Raw genomic sequence first — 12,203 nt, forward strand, 5'->3', positions numbered from 1 at the left:
CTTTTCCTTCTCTATCTCTCTCTTCTTCTTTCTCTTCTCTTTTTGCTTTTTTAATTTATTTTTTTAAGATTGCACTGTGTCTGCACTGACTTGGTACACCTATCCATGCTATTTAGACACATACAACCTAAATAAAGCAAGAAACTCTTAAATTCCATAGAGCTGTTTTGTTTTCAAGCTAAGAGACAGCAACATTTAATTACCAGCAGGCTAATCCTGCAATCAGCACTCCCTGGAACCACTCTACACAAGGGAAGGGTGTTAAATTAATTCTAAGTAGTACTGTGTAGTGACTGACAAACGTAAAAAACAAACAAACAAGGTGTTCAGACACAGGACACATTCTGAAATGTGGTAGAAAAGCAGGAATTAAGACTAAAATATCCACAATGGCAGGTAATTTAGATCTAGATTGATTTCCAGGTACACCAGAATGTTTCTCCCAGATCTCAAAGACTGTTTACCACCTGTTAGTCACCTATGGATTTTCTTGTAAGAGGTATCCTTCCATGTCTGGGAGGGCTGTTGCACTAATTCATCAATATGATCCTCTTCATGTGGCCAACCACAGTATGATATGGCACTGATGAAGCAGCTCCAGTTTTTTTATAAAAGCAAGCGAAAGGAGAGAACAAATATATAATTTCAGGAGCTATAAATTCACCACTAAGAAATTAAAAAACCTATTTATATTACATTGGCTATTGTGAGAAATAGTTACAAATAATATTATTTGAGATAAGGTACTCAAATTATTTGCTTCTTTTATCTTAAGAAAACTATTCAAGGATCTAATAATTCATAGTTAAATGCAATTCATAGTTAAATGCAATCTCTCCCTACATGCTGCACGCATCACCTATGTTCATTAACTAATGAGATTCCCTTTGTTCCATGCGAAAAAAGGGTGACATTTTGAATACATGAGATTGACTATTCAAATTTGGCTGTTATCTAACATAATATTGCCCCATGTAATATGCATTCCATAGCTGGGTTTTTATGTTTAAATACAAAATCTGCTAAAATACACGGTTCAAAAGGCATAGTAACATCATACCTAAAGCAAGAGCATCAAAAAGTTGTGTGGGGCAGAAAGCCACCGAGGCTTATTATGTGTGATGGGGTTTGAAGAAAAAAAATAATCAGGACAACTACATTTGCTTTTCTATTTGGTGTCCATGAGATATCCCCATGGAAGAGATACAGCACACAAGGGAACAAAGGTGGCAGCTTCCTCAGTGATGATTTTTCATTGCTTTTTTTGTTCTAGTACTGTAGTTCAGAAAGAACAAAGGACTACTGTGCTTTCCATCACCACATAATTAACAATATCAGAGATCTCAGCCCTCCTCATAATTCAAAACAGTCTGCCTCATCTTTCCTAGAGTATGTCAAATTTAACACTTGGTGAGTTGAATGAGCACCCCACTCTGAGCATCTATTTTGAAAGGCACCCAGTTCTACAGAACTGTGAGGTCAGACATTCTTCCCCAAATCCCACTTTGAGTAGTTGTTCAAAATTGTGCAAAATAACCATCCGCCCTATTTTAGTGGTTACATTTTATGCTCCATGTCATAAACCTCAAAGATTACTGAGGAGGATGCAGCCTATCTAAAACTAAGAGGACACAGGGAAACTGTGCAGTGACAACATGTACTGTTGCAATGTACGTTGCAGACACGGGAGCAGAGAAAACTGATGGCCTCTGGAACCACTTTCTGTTCAGGGATACGACAAAACCTGCCATGGATCTTCCTTATAAAAGCTGAAGCAATGCATCTTCATTTTCTTTTGGTGGGCAGTCACTGTACATGACAAAAAGAGCTACATGAAATGAACCGTGGGTACAGCACTTAGTCCAGCCAAAGCTTTTTCAGTCCTGATAAAGCCATTAAACTGAGTCAGAAACGACTCATTATTCTTCTCCATAACGTTGCTCCAAAGCAACTGGCCGCAGAGAACCAAGAGACTGGTCTATAATAGGAAGACAGGGGAGAGTATTCCAAGGAAGTTCCAACTATGCCTTTATGTTTATGGCCATTTTACCAAATTCAAACACATTTCTCCTGCTCACTGGGCAGGACAGTCTGGCATCCAGTGAGGGACAGACCCTGAAAGAAATAAAACGGGGCACATGCAGTCTAATAGATAACGTCTATTGAATGTTTCAGACAAGCTTTATCTTAATACCCACCACTTGCTTAATAACTGAGAGTGATAACGGGGAATGACAGGATAAAAATGCTGCACTTTGCCCTTCATTGTATCTAGACGTATGAAAGTCACCCAGGACTTTGGACTCCTTCCCACAGCTGAGCCAAAAGCTCATTTTTATTAATTTTATTCTTTTTATTAGTTTTAAACACAAAAAGTGTTCAAGGCAGAGCTGACCTGTAGGGAATGATCCTCCGTTTTTACAACTAGAATCCTGTTGGCCTTTCCATCCCAATGGATGACTCCCCCACACATATACAGCTCACTTGACAACAAAGTTCTTAACAATCTATTTACATTTTTAATTAGTTTATTGTAACAGTTAATAGTTGATTATTAATAGTAGGTAATTATCATAGTTAAGTTTTCTTTTTTTTAAAAAAAGCTATTGATATAAAAATGGAGACAGAACCAGTATCGCCAGTATCAGTTGTTTCATGTTCACTAAAAGAATAATAATGGCTGACACAATCTGCTCGTCCCTCCCAACATCACCACAACCAGCTCAGATAAAGATGTTCCCTTTCATTAGAGCAGCACTTGTGTGGGCACCATAATGCTTACAGAAATGTTAATTTAGCAGCAATTTGCCTTCTAAAGCAAGCAAAAGTCGTGTATAAAAACTAGGGCCCGTAATGCCTTGGTTTCACTTTTGTTTCATAGTTGCAACACTGTAACTGTGAAGCTTCAAGATGAAAAGGCTCCATCTTGCTGCTACATAGAAGTCTCTACAGACAGGCTTACTAAATAGGTCTCCCAGGAATATATTCTGATTAAGAAGGGAAGAAAAATGAGATATAGAAGGGCTGCTCATTTAACCTGATCGGCACAAATATGCCACTCAGGAGGAACCTACTCATTTTAACCAGCAATTTAAATACCAGTGATTTAAAAAGTGCGGCCGTTCAACTCTGAAAAAAAAAATAAAATTTTAAGTTATATAATAGCAAAAAGTGACCAAACAAAAAGGAGACGTTTGAAGTTGGGCTTCTGAACATGTATAAATGAGATGTATGAAGGGCAATAAGGACAAGTATGAAACATCCAAATTTTGTGGGTGTTCAGGATGTTCTGGGGGACTTGGAGCTTCCTTGTGGGCTGCAATCACATGCCACCCCTTCAACACTACAGAAGGAGGTCACATGCTGAACAGACTTGAACTTGTCTAGGTCAAGTTTGAGATAAATGGTCTTCTGCATGTAAAGACCCACTCCTGTATCAGTCTACATCAGCAGCTGGGGGAGAAAGGAAGGAAAAGGGAACTTTCAGTGGTTTGATTTGATCTAATGCATGTAAAAATTTTTTTAAAAGCCCTTTTGTTTTCTAAAGAATGCTGTTCTACAGATGGATAGCGATGGATTGTAAATTACTGGATGTAAAGAGAAAATTTTTATATATGTATATTGTGTTGGCAATTTTTGTTGCATGAAACAAACAAACAAAAAAAGCATCCTTTTACTGATTTTAATACAGAATATTATCATATTCTGGCAGAACAAAGTACATCATCTGAGAAACTGTCTCACAATGTGTGATGTCTGCTATCTCAGCTAATATTAGGTTTATGGACCGAGTAATAATATTATGTTAATAACTGCTGATTGCTATTTGTGTGCCAGACTGTTCCAGTACCATGGTGATGAACATGCTGTTGGTGTCTGGAACAGATGGACAGAACACAAGAGATCATTGCCTTGATTTTAAGACAAATGGGATTACCTGTTTCATTAATAATGCCACATGAAAGCACAGACAAAACCGCAATTTTATTTTCATCTCCAGTAACTGCAGGGAGAAAAAGACACACATTGGGTGTACTAACAATTTACCCTAACTTTCAGAGAGAGCAATACTTTTAATCACCTGTAAAGCCAATCCAGCTGCTTTACACTGTTAAGAGTGGAAACAAAATTCCCCACCTCACTGTCAGCAACGTAGCTCCTTTGTAGATCTTTGCAAAGGTGATACTTCAGGCTGGAGATGAGGCAATTGCCCAACACTACTGATTCCCTGTCTGCTGATTTAAACACCCCTTACAAAGAAGTCATTGCAACAGCTTTCTGTCTTTTCTTGAGAACTGAAAGCACAATGAGTGCCACTTTACATCAACTTTTTGATATGACAAAGAAATAGGGAGAAAAGTACACTTCAATTCCATGTCATTTCTTAAGCCCTACCATCAGGTAGACACTTCATTCTGCCCTCTCTTTTTCTTTCATAGAAATGAGGAAGAAAGACCAACAGACAGAAGAAGGTAGAAATATTTTCACTGTAGGTTTTGCAGTTCTGTTTAGAATTAAGCCCATGATGCTGGGAAAAAAATGGACTTGGGGCAATGTCATGGGCAGTGCAATAGATGATGCTGTATAGTATTGACAAACTGGTTTTGAGTGACTGAAAAAGCAGTTAAGTGAGGAAGAGAGCTCTGATAGGGCTCTGGGCGCATAACAATAACAAATCCTTTCCTATCTCACCAAAAGAGGAAACTGGAATCATACTGCTTTCATATAAGAGCTGCCAATTTCCCACTGATACCAGAAGCCAGTCATGTTTGGAAAGGAAATGACCCATTGCTGCATGGCAAAGCCGGCAGGTGCAGACAGCATGTGAACAAATTTCCCAATCACTGATCTGCCAAGGTCACAAAACAGAAAGTACAAATGGTTTTAAGGACAATTATTAAGTTTCTGCCAGGTCATCCACAGATTCTGACAGCACTTTATTCAACTTGGCATCCAAAAATAAGGCCACCAACATAGGTGAGGTGTCACTGCAGTGATATATTCCCTTCTCACAAGGCACACAAACAAAACTCTATAAATTACCATGTCAACCAACACTAGCAGACACTGAAGCACCACAATCATTCAAACAAACGCAGTGGCAATGCATCGTTTTTAAATTTAATAATCTGTTACTGCAGCCAGGAGCGTTCAGAAGTTCCTGCTTGTCCTGCAGCGCTGCCTGGCCCGCAGACAGCTCCCGATGTCACACTGCAGCAGAGCTGGGTGACAGGAGCTGCCGAGCGCCGCTGCCAACGCGACAGCAGCGAGCACGAACCGGCTCACCGAGGGGCCGTGTCTCGGGATGGAAGGAGGAACAATCATGCAAAGTGCTGGAAGTCTGAGGAAACGAGATTTAGCAGCCTCTGCTGAACGTGTCAAGCAAGGTCAGCGCTGGACGCGGCTGCTCACCAGGGTGTGCTGGCGATGAAGCAGCAAAGCCTCAGAACTGAAACGGGAAAACTTTCTGCCGTGCTTTCGCTTTTCATTCCCTGTTTACCTGCAAGCAACAAATGTCTGTCCAAGGAATATTGTCACACTACTACAAACGTAAAGAGATTTTGAGTAGGTCCTCGTTCACATCTGAAACACAAAGCTTGAGAAAATAACAGGAAATAGCAGAGCAAAGACGGTTTCCAAGAAGCACAGAGCCAAGTCAGCACTTTGTTCTTAGTGGGTAAATTAAAAAACCTTCTCTGCTGCTCTGTGGAGCAGGGTGGAACACAGCAGAATGACTTACACTGCTGCAGAACTTTGCATTTGCAAATATTGACTGCATTTTCATTTGTTTCCAGTCACAAAAACAGGTCGGAGAAGGTTGTTATAATGGTATTAATTTGAAAGCTAAGCAATGGTAGCTGCACATACAAGACAGCATCCCATCTTCCTTCTGAGGGATGAGTTCCTCCCTCCATCCTGAAACGGGTATCAGAGATGGAGGGAATGAATTTTCTTCTGAATTGCCTGTTTCTCTTTATTGAGTACTGACCATTTGCTGAGAGAAGCTGACTGGAATTTTAGGGTGTGATTCATTTTACTTTGTCGATTACTTCTCATCAATAAGAAAGTGAAGTTGTGTAATAAAAAAAGCAAAGCTGTGTACAATACCATCGTGGGACTCCCTCTTTACTGTCTCAATAATTCAGTCTATTCATTTTCATTAGGAAAACTCAGACTTTCCATGCTTTGTCACTACATTTTTAGCCTGGGTTCTAGAAGTTAAACTACACGCTTTTTGTTAACTTTACTATCCCCATATCTAGCAGAGGTTCTGATAAATGACTACCAGAAAAATTGGTCTGGAATGAAGAGGCCATAATTCAGGGCATGAGGTCAGTGAGTAAAAATCCCTATATACAAGGCTTTGCCATCTTCAAGGGGGAAAAAAATGTAGGCAGGAGGAAAGGAAAAAGAAATGAAAGACTGTCCCGATCACGAGCTGCACCTTTAAGATTTTCTTAGATATTTGCCAATGAAATTGGTGAAATATTCTCGAGCAACAGTTATTTTTCAGCTGATAATATTAAAAATACTACCCAAGGAACACTGAAAGTGGTGCTGGAAAACGTGACCCAAGATGCTCTGACTTACACTGAGTATGTTAAGAGGAAGATCATGGCTGCTATGGGTATGATCTGTGCTCTGGGGCACCAGGGTCACCCTTTACATAGCCTTTGTGGTTAAATCTTGTTTTCCATGATACAGACACTTACAGTATGTAGTGTCAAAGGAAGACTATTCAGGCTAGAATGAACATGTAGTAATACTTCTCATAAGCAGTCTCCCAGTCTCCAGCTTCCTTAAACATTTGCCCCTTCTGCAGCCAGGAACACATACCCATGTCTGCCACCAAGGTCGCACAAACAGACCTCTTCCTCTCCCAGAATCAAAGAACCATCTTATTTGCAAAATGGGCTAAGTACAAAGATCACCCCAAACTATTCATTCAGTAGTTAGTAGTTAGTACATAAACTGTTGATATTAACAGAAAGAAGGCACTAAACCTTCATGATATCTAAAGGAAGGCCTGGATTGGAAGACAGCTCTTGTTTTTCTTGTATACCCAGCAACTCATAGATGGCTCACAAGGCTCAGTTCTAACCTGCTGGCAAGTACAATGTTCAGTGCAGGAAAGTGGTCTGAGTAGCCTGAAAACCCAGCACTACAGCTTTTCTTGGCCCTGCAGTTGATTCAGATGTTGGCTAAGCTTATGCAAGCACAGATCTGGACAGTCAGGATACCTGTGCTAGTTTACACCACCACCAGCACTGCTCAGGCAGGAGTCATTCAAACACCCAGGTCACACCACCTGGGTCAGAGTGTTGTGAAAGTCATTTGGCAGGTTTGACACCACCCTGAATTCCTTACAGAGGGGAATCCTAATCTCACTGACTCGGGATTGTTCAGTATTATAAAATGCGCCTGTTGAAAGAAGGGCTCGTGCCCTGCAAGCTCACTGCCTGTTAAAATTGAAAAAATAAGGCTTGGAAGGCAGGAATTAAATAAGGAAGTCTGCTATCTCATAGAGTAATATAAGAAATAAAATAAAAATGGGGAATAGGAGTTAACTTCCTCAGATTTAAAAGGAACTTATCCCTGGATAAGAGCTGTGCTGTTAGACAACACTTCCTAGGATCTAGTCTACATACAGTTCTTGTAGAAGCTTTAATACTTTCTAGGAGCACAAGTTACAGTTTGTTTAACAGAAATATTATTCTGTTACAAGACCTACTGAATGGTACATTCTTCCATTGAGGCAAAGAAGTCTTTTTATCACACCTATCTATACAGATTCTTCCACCCTAGTTATCTCAACAGTTATTTTGTATTTGGGGGAAAACGTTTGCACTTGGATAAGCATTTAGATAAAGCACTTTGTTTTGTGCAGTCAAGATGTATATTTTTTTACATGCAATGATATAATCTACAGGAAACCAACCTTTCTTTCTTACAAAGTCTGACACGAGGTATACACTGTGTATAGTCTCTCTATAGAATACATTTTTAGCTGGTGCTAGTAAACATCAGGTAGTTTATTTAAACCTATGCCTGGAGCTAAATGAAGTTTTCAGAGACAGAGGGGATAAGTGCACAGCTGTTTATTCCGAACAGTTCTTCTGATACTTTCCTCTTTTATTTTCCATTTATGTGGGGTTTTTTTTTGCTAGGCCACTACCAGATATTTCAGCTACAGGTTCTCAAATAGTCAAAGGAGGATTATTTTTCAAGTCAACCAAAGCATTAGCAAAACAATGGAGTTCTGACCTACTGAGGTGAAGATCAAAGATGAAGATGTTGATATCAACAACAGAAAATTGCTCTGGTTCACAAAATGTACCTATTAAACTTGACCTATGTGTTCAGGTAGGTTGCTTTGTGCATCTGTTACCGGATTTTGTTTTCTCATTCATCCCCACTGCAGCTCCCTCCTAGAAAAATATACATAATTTTGGAATGACTAACAGGTTAAGCAAAATTAACCATATAGTAACATTGGTGTAAGAAACAGTTAAAAAAAAGTCATCTACATACAGATTTAGACCAAGATCTCAAATTCTAACTATGCATATTTTCACCTAATAAACAACCAAGTTTCAAATAAATGCCAACAAACCCACAACAGGAGTACAGTGTTGTAAATCTATACCTCAGCTCTTTATGGAACAGGTCTGCAACATGAAAGCAGGCTTTAGTGCTGCTCCCATTAACCCTTTCTGTGCCCCAGTCTGAGGCGATCTTGCCAGTGCTGGAATAACCAAATCTGAAGGAAGTGTCTTCTCCAACTGTTCTGATTTCCTAAGGAAAAAAGGCCTTTGTCATCATATTTAGAGTATGAGTGCCTATTCTGCTGTCTTCACTTCCTCTTCCAGGAACTTTTGAATCCAGTATCTGATTTTCAAATGAATTTGGAAGTGAATCACAGGTTCCAAGACACAAAATTGTCCCAAATTTAGTGGAAGCAGTCAGCCAGCTGGGAAGAAGAGGAGATCCAGATGGTGCCTCCAGCCATCAGAAAGGATATAGAAAAAGCCCCATTCTTACCAGGCATCTGACAATCCATATAGGACAAAGACCATACAGGCCAGGAGAAAAACTTGCCTGAGGCACAAATCCATTGGAAACCAGGCTTCACTGATTCCATTGCTCGTGGATTTCTTGCTCATTTCTCTTAGGCTTTCCTACCACGCACAGGGCTAGGGTTCCCTAAATATCTTCTAATGCCATTCACAGTCCAAGCTGTATTCCCAGTACATTTTCTTCTTAAAAACTCAGTGTATACTTGATGAGGACTTTTTTCCACACTCAGAATAGATCTCCTTAGTGCCCCAAACCACTACGCAGTTCTTCAAATACCGTTTCCGTCTCTGTACAGTTTTTCCCAGCATAAGAAACCATTTTCTCTTGTGGTCTTATTTAAAATGGGATTCTGCTCACTGGCATTAGTTTATAAAAGCACATGTGTCAGTCTTTTTCTTTCTATTTGCTGAGCTTAGATATTCAAGTCCCCAGCTGGTATTCATTTACCTTTTGTGGAGGCAGAGGTCTTGCCCATGATGCCATATGATTGTGAATTGTCAGAAGGCCTCCAGGCTATGTGGAGGTGATTTCTTCTATGTTTAGCAGAGCCAGCGGGCAGGATTAACTACTGCAGAAGTTCCTCACCACTCTTCAGATGTGCTAACAGAAGAGTTTATGGGAGTACTGCTAACTCAGGTGAGGCAAAGTCAGCTGCCATATCTCAGATCAGGATTTTAAACTGCTTAAAATAATATACCTAATTGTGGTTAATATGAATTAGGGAGCACTTATAAAAACTTCTCGGTGACAGGTCAGTTTGTAGCAGCTAGAAGGACCCATGTGGCTGTGGAAGGAACACCTCCTTCCTCCACACATCTGGATCTGAAACAAAACATCTGTCCATGCCCTAAACTAGACAAGGCTGCAGCTACTCTTGTCCTAAGACAATCAACAATCAGAAACAGAGTCTTTAAGACTCCAAAAACATACGCTTGAAAAACAAAAAACCATATTTTTCCAGCAACACAGATATTGTAAGGCCCAAGTTTATTGTACTTCTTCATAGAGCAAAATACTTTTTGGCACATTCTCCCATAAATGCTGAGAAGGAGCGAAAATTGAACTAATGCACAGGACAACTGTTAAGTCTCAGCCTTCAATCTAATGTTCAATGAACATTACTGATCATCTCTGTGAAGCAAATTTTGCACATTCTTTCACAGTTTCAGTGGCCTTACTTAAAAAACACACATGCAAAAACTGAGTTGCTCATCTTGACTCCGAATAAGTTTAAATTTTTTTATTTTGATATTTGAATCTTAGCATGTATCTTCTAAATTAACAAATGCCTTGATAGTAGAAGGTAGTAGTAGGCTTTCTTTCCTCCCCCCAGCCATCCATTTTCATAAAATTGCTAGGAAGCTGGAAGACTGGGGTCCTCTGTCTCTCTTCCACATGAAATGAAATGGCCAGTGGGGTCCCATGTTATTAGTGCTGCATGTTGGAATAGGCTGACTATGATCACACAAGCCTTGTTTCTTTAGGGGATTGGGCTCCAAGAATCATCCCCCAGACGCTTTTTGCACTAAAAAGACATCTATGAACTCCCTGATCTCCACAGAACAAAGGAAGTGAAGAAACAAAGCAAGTAAGAAGTTAACCAAAGATTAAATTTCTCTTTGGTAGTCAGAAGGATGAAGAAATTTAATTACCACACCCTACTAGTTAATAAAGGACTATGTGGAAGCCATGGCTGGACGACTGCTTATGCAAACTTAGGGAAATGTTTGCTTAATAACAAGATTAAACAGAAGGTTCCCTGACAATGTCTGCTGTGTCTGATGGGATGGGACTGTTACAGAAAACCTCATCTCACACTCAGATCCATTCAGGTAGACTGTTGTGTCTGTGTGGAGCAGACAGATTTGTGCATGCACAGGTTAACTGGAGCATTCAAACCACAGGGGGAATAAAAGAAGAAAATTCTATTTTTTGCCTACAGACTGTGACAAAAAACAAGCTCAGAAAATTAGTTCTGTTATGGACTGAGACTTTGCATGCATGTATCCTTTTCAGGCAGAGCAGAGTTGCAACTTGTTCTATTTGAAGGATTTGTTGCTTAGCAAACTTCTAAAGGAAGACTTTTCACGTGCATCTGAATGAAAAAAAAAAAATGTAAATTGAGATTTGGCCCAAAATACGTATTTTTAAAATGTGGAGCTATAGGCAAAACCAATCAATAGATATACAAAATTTACAATAACATTTACAAGTAAAATTCCTACTATGAATACCCAGCAGAAATGAACAACGCTGCAGAACTCTCTTGGTTACATTTTTTACCACTGAATGGTTCACATTCTTCAAAAAGATTAGAAGTGGGAGGTTGCATGGAGCTACTCTGATTCATTTAATCTTTTTTTGTCTTCTTCCAACTAAGCATTTTCACAGGGAAAAAACAATGATGTCATCAAGTTCCCCTCTCTGCTGAGACTGTGTAGTTGCAAAGTTTTGTGCTGATTTTGTTGACTAGAAAATTGCAATCAGTGATATTATTAATAAAAGTAGGTTATCTTGCCATTACTTCGTGGTAGTTCACGAGGGAGATGGAAGTACCTCATGATTTGCTTGTAGATCACAGTTAGGGGATGAAGGATCACCCAATCTTCCAGGATACCAAAAAGGAGACCGGAATCAGGCACACCTCTTATTTGAACAAAACAATTCCATATTTCATCAGGACTTATTCTTGTTTGCAACATGACTTTCCTAGTCAGAAGAAACAAACCCAGATGAGAACGAGACAGATTAAATTCTGCCTCTGCAATTTGCTGCAGTCTGTCCTTCTAGAAATATTGATCCAATTATTAAAAAAATCTAAGAAACCACACACAATTCCACATTAAAATTATTAAATAACTTAACTACATGTTTAATTGTCAGGCACAAAGGACGAATCTAGTTGTTGCCATCTTCAATATCCAAGCTGCTTGTTGTAGTGATGTTTAAGAAAAAGGGCTGAGATCTGAGTTATTTGTGCCCAGCTCTGACTCCATTTGGAGCTGAGCCTAACTAAGCAGCAGTGAGTTGCAACTCAAGACTGCCACCTCCTGTTTTAAATCCCCACTCACTCACGGGCTGATTAGTAACCTGATCATGGTGTTTCTCCCAACACTGGCTTTGCT

The sequence above is a fragment of the Neopelma chrysocephalum genome, unplaced genomic scaffold, assembly GCF_003984885.1.
Source record: "Neopelma chrysocephalum unplaced genomic scaffold, ASM398488v2 Primary Assembly neopelma1_99, whole genome shotgun sequence".
NCBI lineage: Eukaryota > Metazoa > Chordata > Aves > Passeriformes > Pipridae > Neopelma > Neopelma chrysocephalum.